Source organism: Glossina fuscipes, unplaced genomic scaffold (genome assembly GCF_014805625.2).
Source record: "Glossina fuscipes isolate IAEA_lab_2018 unplaced genomic scaffold, Yale_Gfus_2 0, whole genome shotgun sequence".
Lineage (NCBI taxonomy): Eukaryota > Metazoa > Arthropoda > Insecta > Diptera > Glossinidae > Glossina > Glossina fuscipes.
In genome coordinates this window covers 41181513-41190569 of record NW_023998414.1, presented here as the reverse complement: position 1 = coordinate 41190569, position 9057 = coordinate 41181513, and positions in this window count along the sequence as shown.

The window sequence follows — 9057 nt, the reverse complement described above, 5'->3', positions numbered from 1 at the left end:
CACACACATACTAAAGCTATTGTTGTAAATAAAATGCTGATAATGGATTCAATCATTTTCGTTGCAAATCAAAAAGAAGCGAAGAGCGATTCATAAAGAAAATCAAATCTTTTCTTACCTCATTGGACATGATAGCGTTTATTTGTCTCATACAGACCAATGGTTGTTAGGAAATGTGGAGCGCGAACCTTAGTTTTTGTGTTGAAGGAAATGAGGTTTTTTTCTCCACCTATAACATATATATGCCAATTTAACACCTATACATATATAGCGCAAAAAAGGGCTCGTTACATGTATATGTATAAATATATTCAATCGTTTTAGATAAATTTAAATTTCTTTACCGCAAATACATCAAAGCAAAAGCTGCTTGTATACGTAGTTTGATACCGTATTGTATAGAAAAATGTTGCCCACCTAGTCATAGACGCTGCTTGATTGTCATTGTCTTAAATATTTGTTTGCTTATTGTGGTAGGAGGGAAAAAGACACAACAAAAAGAAAAATAAAACAAAAAGCAAAAAAAAAAAAAAAAAAAAAGAAAGTTTCACGCACATCAACGGTAAACCGCAACAGCAAAACCGCACAACCTCTATTGTTTAACCAAAGTACTCTTTTACCGCTGCCACCAGCATCTTCCTTAATTCATGTCAAGTATACCGAAAGTGTATAGCACTTTACGGACGACTTAAGCAAGCGACATTCTTTTCTTGACAAACATTTGCAAGATTTTCGTGATGTGCCTTATTGTTGCTTGCTGTTGTTGTTTTTATCGTTGTATTCCTATGATAATCCCTCCAATTCCTTTTTCCTTTTGAAATTCATTCAAACTCCGTTTTTTTTTTTGGTTTTTTATTCTATACTTTTACTTCTCCCAATTCATAACCCATTCATCGTGAATTGAATTTATCGTATTTTCGTGTTCATGATTTAGTGAATGCCGTGGTATTTACTCTCACTGTTGTTGCTGTTGTTGATATAATATGTTGATGCCAAAGGATTACTCAATTAATTTAATTATGTGCCGTCAATCATTTTGTAGCATTCGCCGTTGGTTCCATGAATATTTCGTACGTATAAAAATTCATTATAATAGAAAATCGCAAGCCGTTGTTGATAATTTTATACATTCTTCAGCTTAATTTGAAGCCAGCAACTCGCTCTGCTCGCCCTCACATCGACTCTTCCGAAATTTTTTTAATTTCATCGACTCCCTTAATGTACTCTTTTCTGTGGGCTAATGTACTAGAAGTAGTTGTAGCAATAGTAGTAGTAGTAGTAGTAGTAGTAGTAGTAGTAGTAAAGGCGTTCATTCAGACTGGTAATGGGTGTAAAGAGGAAATCTTCTCGAGCCCCTGAACGGTTTGGTGTCTGTGTATTTTGTGGTAATTTTAAGAAATGTATATACAACAAGCCAAGAATTTCTTCCATTCTTTTATTCATTTACTTGGAGTAAATGAATTTCGTTAAGAGTTGTTTCACTTGTTTTGTTTTATTTCATAAATTTTTTCTTTTTTGTTTTGTTTTTTTTTTTTTTCTGTCTTTTCTAATGGATGCCGGATACATCATTTGCAAAAACTTTTCATTTCGGTTTTATTGGTTTCTTATAATGCTAGCGCATGTATGCTGTATGTAACTGCAAGCTTGTGTGCCTTAGTGTAAATCCTCAATGTTGTGTTTTACATCCTTTCTTATAACCCAAGGATATGATTTCTATTCTTTTCTTAAAAAAAAAAGAAAAAACAAAAAAAAAAAAAACAATCTCTGTTAATATATGTGCTTATGTTCGCTCAGCTACTGCTTAGCTTGGTTTTTCCATGTCAAGCATATGGGTGCGTCTACGCATACATAAATACATACATACATACATACATATACACACACATACACATAAACCTATATGTACGCATATGTGTTTTGTTTACGACTTAAATTACGACTTTTCAATCTTGAGATTTTTCTCTTTGAGGATTTTAATTATTTTAATTATTGCAACATCTTACGCACATTCATACGCATATATATGCACATCTGCACACATACGTACATGAAATGAGTGAACGACTTTCTTGTATAGTGCTTTTGTTTTGCTTGCAAATGTCATTGTTTCAACAGCAGGATTAACACTAATTTTAACGCAAGCAACCGAGGCATATGTGTTCGTATGAATGACAGGCGTTCGTTGAATTTTTTTTCTACTGTGTGTGCCTTTATTTTTAAATTGAAATGTATAATAACATTTTAATTAAATGCAGCAAAACAAAAAGGAAAATAATAAAAACTTTTCAACTCCCTTTAAAAGGAAGCAAAAAAACTAGAGAAATATTAAACACACTTGGGCGCCAGGGGCATAGTAACTGTTGAATAATCACATTTGGGTCTAGGATAGGAAGTATTTTTTATATATAACTTTTAAATCTGTACCCGTAACAGATTATCAAATAACCAAATGCGCGCCTTCAACTTAATTAGTCTTCAATAAGCACGCAATCGATTGATCGGTTAGAAGTTTGCCATTAGATAGAAAATAAAAAGAAAGGAATATGAAGGACTTTAAAAGAACTCTACGGCCTATCTGACTCTCATTGTTGATTTCAATTGGAATTTAGCAAGAAAAGAGCATCTTCGGGATCGATTTACGATCGATCGGCCACCTGAGCTCTTATATAAGATATAACCGCAGTTAGTTGTCCTGAGTGTTGGACATATCCGCACATAGTCTCTACCATAAATCATTCGGGATGTACGAAAGAATGCCGCGCAAATCAGAAACAGAATAAATACCTCATGGCTTGCGTAGGCAAGTTTGACACCCTCTTCAGGTCGACTCAAGAATTTGACTATGCAAAATCTAGGCGTCTGCCGTCCAATGTTATAAGCGAAATTTTACAATTCCACTATATTTTGTAATCACCCCTGCGCTTAATATCACAAAGCGCGTACCACAAATCCCTTTCAAGCCCGCCGCCTTACTCGATGTCGTTAAAACTCTTTGCAAGCATTACAGTACAATAGTGAAATTTGGTTCATCTATTTTTTGGTAAATAGAACACGGTCTTGATTGCCCATTGAGCACAATCGCTTATACGCTTAAATCATTTTGTCGTCATATCTTTTCTCGAAAATCTACAATCTATGGTAAGCAGGTGTATGAATTTTTCATAGAAATATAAATATTTTGGATTTTAGTTATCCAAAATTCTTCTCTGATGTATGTGTTCTTCTCAGTTGTGCTTTTCCAGTCACAGCGGTTACATATTAGACTCTCCAAACGTGTGTATAATGCATCAAAGTGCTAATAAACAACTTGACGCAATATATTTATTATATATTTTACGCCTCTCTGCCAACGTTACGAATGCGTTTTAAAAGCCTTCCTAGAAGCACAAACTGGCTGTCAGAATATTCCTTTGTTCTTCTTTGCAATTTGCAAAACAGGATAGTTTGAAAATGCGACGCTGTACCCATCATTGAAGGATGAGAGGTATATTCATGTTGTCAAAACGTTTGCAACGCTCAGCAGGAAGCATAAGAGACCCCATAAAGTATATATTTTCGGGATCAGCTTCAAATTTTAGATCGATTTAAGCTTGTCCGTCTGTCCGTCTGTCCGTTTGCGTAATTTCTGTTATTCTGTCATTCTCGTGGCCCCCAAAATGAGGCTATCGGTTTCAAATTTGGCGAAAGCATTGTAAGTTCTTGCACACAGGCTAGTATTGAAGGTAGACCAAAATGGGCAAAGGATACGTCCACAGCAGCACGTAAACTGAGAGCACCTCTGTTTATGAAGGGAAATAAAAAATTTGTACTCATAAGCAATAGCCGATAGAGGTACAAAAATTTGAAAGCCTATTCTATGGGCAATGCTGTAATTCACTACGCCTATGAAATGAAAATGAAAATTTTGTTCTTTTACTTTTTTTGTCCTTTTTTGGGATAACCGTGGTGGGTATAAAAGGTTCGATCCTAACCGTTTTTAAATACGGCCTCACGTCTTTACAGCTTTAGTTTTTTCTACAATTTTTCTTTACTCTAATTTACTATAATTAATTCGATCAACTGAAACGACTCATGGATTCGGATATATGAATGTTTCACTTGCCAAATCGATTAACTCCACTTTCTGCATTATTTCGATAGTCATTTTTTTCAAAGCATTTGATTGAATCCTAACTGTACATATTCAAACCGAAACTTTTCCCATAATAAATGCAAACAACGTTGAATGACAATAAATAATAATAAATAATTTATGTCGGAAGTCAATTCGCAATAAAAATGCATTTAAAATACCTTCTAACAAAGTGCTTAAGAGTTTAATTCATAAGAAATCGTTTGCAAACAAACAATTTTATCACTATTCTGTGCCTTTAATTTTCTTGAGAGTAAGTCGATTTGGTAAGAGAGGCCTTCAACTGTATTTGCACTGCAATTGCTGTTATACTGTTATACAAAAATTATTGCGAAACTATTTCAAAATACGTATCAGATGCGAAAGTATGAGAGGCGAAATAGTACCGTATGTTATCGAATAAAACTCTGACTTCTTCCTTTGAAAGTACTATCCTTAAGCTGCAACACTAAAGCACATTCAACACTGTCCCTTGGAGCTTTGAATAGCTGTAGCTCTTTACTTTTCCTGCTTAATAGAAAGGATGAACAATGGATGCGTCACCTTATCCAGAGTCCAGATATTTACTATGTAGGGTAGATAAAGCATTCACACCGATCGGATAAAGCTGAATATCCACGGCGATCATATATGCGGGGGTCAGGTAAGTGTCGTGTGTTATGGTCTATTCTAAGCAAATGCAACCAACACCAGGGGAACCTATCAAGCATAGCTAATACGAACGAAAACCGTTGTGTGGATTTAATGTCGCTCTTCTCTTCATTTCAACATAAGAAGAAGAAGAAGAAGAATTAAGGAATTCACTTCATCGCGCCGGTTGCAACTTTTTTTTGCTCTTATAACACATCGGTCAACAACTCCCATCGGAATCGATATATGAAAATCATCAGTAACGAAAAATCAGTACCATTTCCAATACTCAACGACTGATGTCGAATTGTTTGCGAGTTACAGTGATTTCAGTGGAACTCTTCTTATTGTTTCTAAAACCATATAAAAATCCAAATTTTGGTACGTTGGCTAATCAGCCAGTCATTGCTTTCTGATGGAAAAAGACTTTCATTCAGGCTTAGCATTGGCTTAAAAGGTGTTTCATAACCGTCGTTGTGTTCATCAAAAACAATAATATGTTGTCGATCTACCGATTTTAGACGAGGTCATGTAGGCACCAATGATGCTGAACGCAGTCGAGAACCAAAGAACTATCTTAGACCAGTTAACACGAAAAAAGGCTTCCCGGTAATTAAAACGCAAAGTTCCCACATATAGTTGACATTTCACATACACACGCACAAAAAAGCAGTATTTCCACAACTGCTTTGTGTGTGTTCTCATAAATAAACAACACTTACTTTTCAAGACAGTGCTACAAACATTTGCTGCACATCTTCCATCATTTTTCGCGATATTGTTTTTTGATTACTGCTTTAAATAAACCCTCACTGACCACAGATGACCATTTTTTTCCTTGCTTAAGCAAATTGCTTAATAAATTCGCGCGCTTAAATAATTATAAGCCCGACATTGATCAAGAGAGCATTAGAGAGCACTAGTACCGCGCAAGATGAATTTGTAGACTTATTTTTATATTAAAATTCTATCTTTAGGGCTTAAGGGGATTAAAGTGGTAGTGTTACACGAAACGCTTGCTGTAATAAGCAAAATATTATTTGAGAAGTAAAAAGTTTATATTTTCCCTATCACAAGGAGTGGTGTACTATTTCGCTAAACATTGTCTCTATCAGTCGGAAGCTCGGCTCTATAAAAAAAATTGAAAAAAGTACACAAATAATTATTTTTACAGTATAAACTTGTATAGATTAGAAGATATAATCAACTGATACCTACGGGAATGATTCGCAAAGGAAAAAAGGCCTCGTGGCATTTGAAAAGCCAAATTCTTCTCGCTTTTTGTAAAGCTTAGGGACCGTGTGTCACAATGCATTTGTAGTTATTAAGCATATGGAACTCAAACTCTTTAGTATGCAGAACTACTTTTATCTTCATCTTCTTCTTTTTCTTCTTTTTCTTTTTTTCCAATCCGGTGTACTGTTTGAGAAGAATTTATTGCTTTGGAGCACTTGGATTTATAATTGCTTCTTGTCCATTCTTTCATCTTCTTGCATAGTAATGAACCGAGTGCCATCAACAAGAAAACTTTCACTTTTGCCTATTTTTCATATCATTTAACCCATGATCGGTATATGAAATATTATTAACACTGACAGTTTGCGAAAAAAGCAAAAAAAATAAATAAATTATCAGCAACGTTTGGACTGTTTAGTACATTGTCCTTGTACAGGAGAAGAAAATCGAAAATTAAATATCACTTAGGTCCATCCTCGTCAGTTTATCGAACTATATACTTTTTTTAATTCTAATCAGATGGTGGCTCGAAAGAATTCGATCGCGGAATAGGCAATAGATGAAATTTATGAGAGGGCGACTTGACCGCTTTTGGAAAACGAATTTATATTTTAATGTGATTTTAAAATTTTTAATATTTACGATGTAAAAAGTAATCTACACTGAATTTAACGGATGGCTTAGCAATAGTAGTTACATTGACTTAACATAGTTTACTTACGGCAAAAAACGACTCGTTATTTCTCTCTCTCTCTTTCTCATACACACATACACACACACACACACACACACAAAATGACAGATTATGAAATGCAGTTGAAATGTAATATAAAATAATCAACGCACAAACACACACGCGTACATGCACACACACATGAGCGGCCAAACAAATAACCGACGGCATAGAACTCAATATATATATATATATATATATATATATATATAAAGAAAAAAAAAATAGAAAAAAAGAACTCGGACGAAAGGATAAAGATATATACGGGTATTATTAAACGTGGTTGACACAGAAAACACGACCAGCGTGAGATGCGTATTTAGCTGCAGTTCAGCGAAATTAGAAACGAAAAAATTTGATGAGGCTAAAAAAAACCCAACGCAGTTTGTTATAGTGTTTTTAAATAATTTAGAACGAAATGCCTCGCGATATATATATATATAAAAAAAAAAGAAAAGAAAACCGTACACCAGCATAGTTATTAAAAGGAATTTACAATTAAACCTTGATGAGAAACATATGAAAAGGTGGTGGATGCGTTTAAATGGGGAAATTGACGTTGGGGCTGAACCTTTAAAGCCGGCGTAAATGAGAATTTAGAGAGTGCAGTGATTTGTTTGTACACTGGATGTAAGCACGTGTTCTTTAAAGGAATTTTTTCGGAGTATTCTTTTAGGCTAAAAAGGAGCAATAATTCGCAAGCATGCGTAATACAAAATTATAAACGATAATGGAGAGTACAAGTAACGCTTAGCAGTGTGGACCTTCGAAGAGAGAGTTAAAGCTAATTGCTGTTGTTTATCAAAAGAACTCCGAAATGTTATGTTTGTATGTGCAGCTATGTACCCCAACTGCTTAGACACGGATCGTCGTTGTGTCTATTTTGTATAGCATGCACAGGATATTGGGTATTGGTTGCTAGCATTTAGTTTACAGCTATAACTCGTCAACGTCATTACCCAGGCAGAGAAGCGCAGGACCCCATATGAACGTTACGTTACGTATATAGTGAACGTTTGCTAGACGGTTTACCACAGGCAGACTTCTATTTTGGTTGCTTTTTACATTTGTGTGTGTATGTGCAGTGTGCATTCGCTAAAGTTCGACAACTTTGGGAAACTTTACTCGTGTAGTTTGATGCCAGTTAGTTGTGAACTTAGAACAGGTAGAGACGCGGCGCGCTTTAAAGTTTTCCTTGAATATTAAAAAAAAAAAAATAAAAAAAATAAAAGAAAAAGTAAAAAAAAAAAATAAAAACTAAATAAATAAATAAACTGTGTGTGTTGTTTTCTGCCAGAACATCTACAACACACACCGTCATAAATGTGTTTGTGTGTGTGTGTGTCTGTGCGCGCGTGTGTGTATGTGTATGAATGTGAACTATAAACACCAAAAAATAATAATAATAATAATAATAATAATAATAATAATAATAAAAACAACAACAATAACAAAACAAAACAGAAGAAGAGAAAAAACATCCTGTGCCATAATTCCATCGAGTAAAAATTTTTGTAATTTGAACGAAAAACAAACAAAAAAAAAAAAAAAAACAACAATAAAGTTTTCCTTTTGTATCGTGTGCGCTAAGTCCGTTTGTAGTGCTGCTGCAGCTAATGCTGCTTTTACTTTGAAAAGTTTATAGTGAGTTTATTACAAAAAACGCCAGCAATTCAGAGACAGTGAGTGTTGAACAGCGACTTGGCAAACTTTGCTTACAGTTACAGTTTCGCGAAATTCGCTTAAAACCTTATTAGAAAAGCTAAGGGAGACAAAAGAGTAATAATATATAAAAAGATATATAAATAATAAAGTTCAAAAACATCGTAACGATTAAAAACTAGAAATGAAAATGTGTTAGACGCTCGCTAGATATGTGTTGCATAAATGGAGTAAAAAAAAACTTTGCAACGAAATAGAACAAAAAGAAAGTTTATAATTAATGAATTATGACATGGTATCCGCCCCGAACCTCTGCGATTAATCAGCGCGAACCGACCTCAAGTAACTAAGAAAACTTTCCGCAAAGTCGAATACAAACTTTGGTGACGCGAAAACTTTTTTCGGCGTGTCTCGAATTGGGCCGACTAAAGAAGTAAAGTTCCAAAGTAAGCGAAAAAGAAAAACAAATAAAATAAAATAAAAAAAAAAAATTAAAAATAAAAATAAAAAAAATAGATAAATAAAAAAGTTTTATGTACGATTTGAAAATATTTATAAAAGTTTTGTGAAACTTTGAAATCGTAGCGAGAACAAAAACAAAAAAAAACCATAAGAAATGTTATGGAATAAAAAATTTTTTCAAAAATTCCATATAAAATAAATT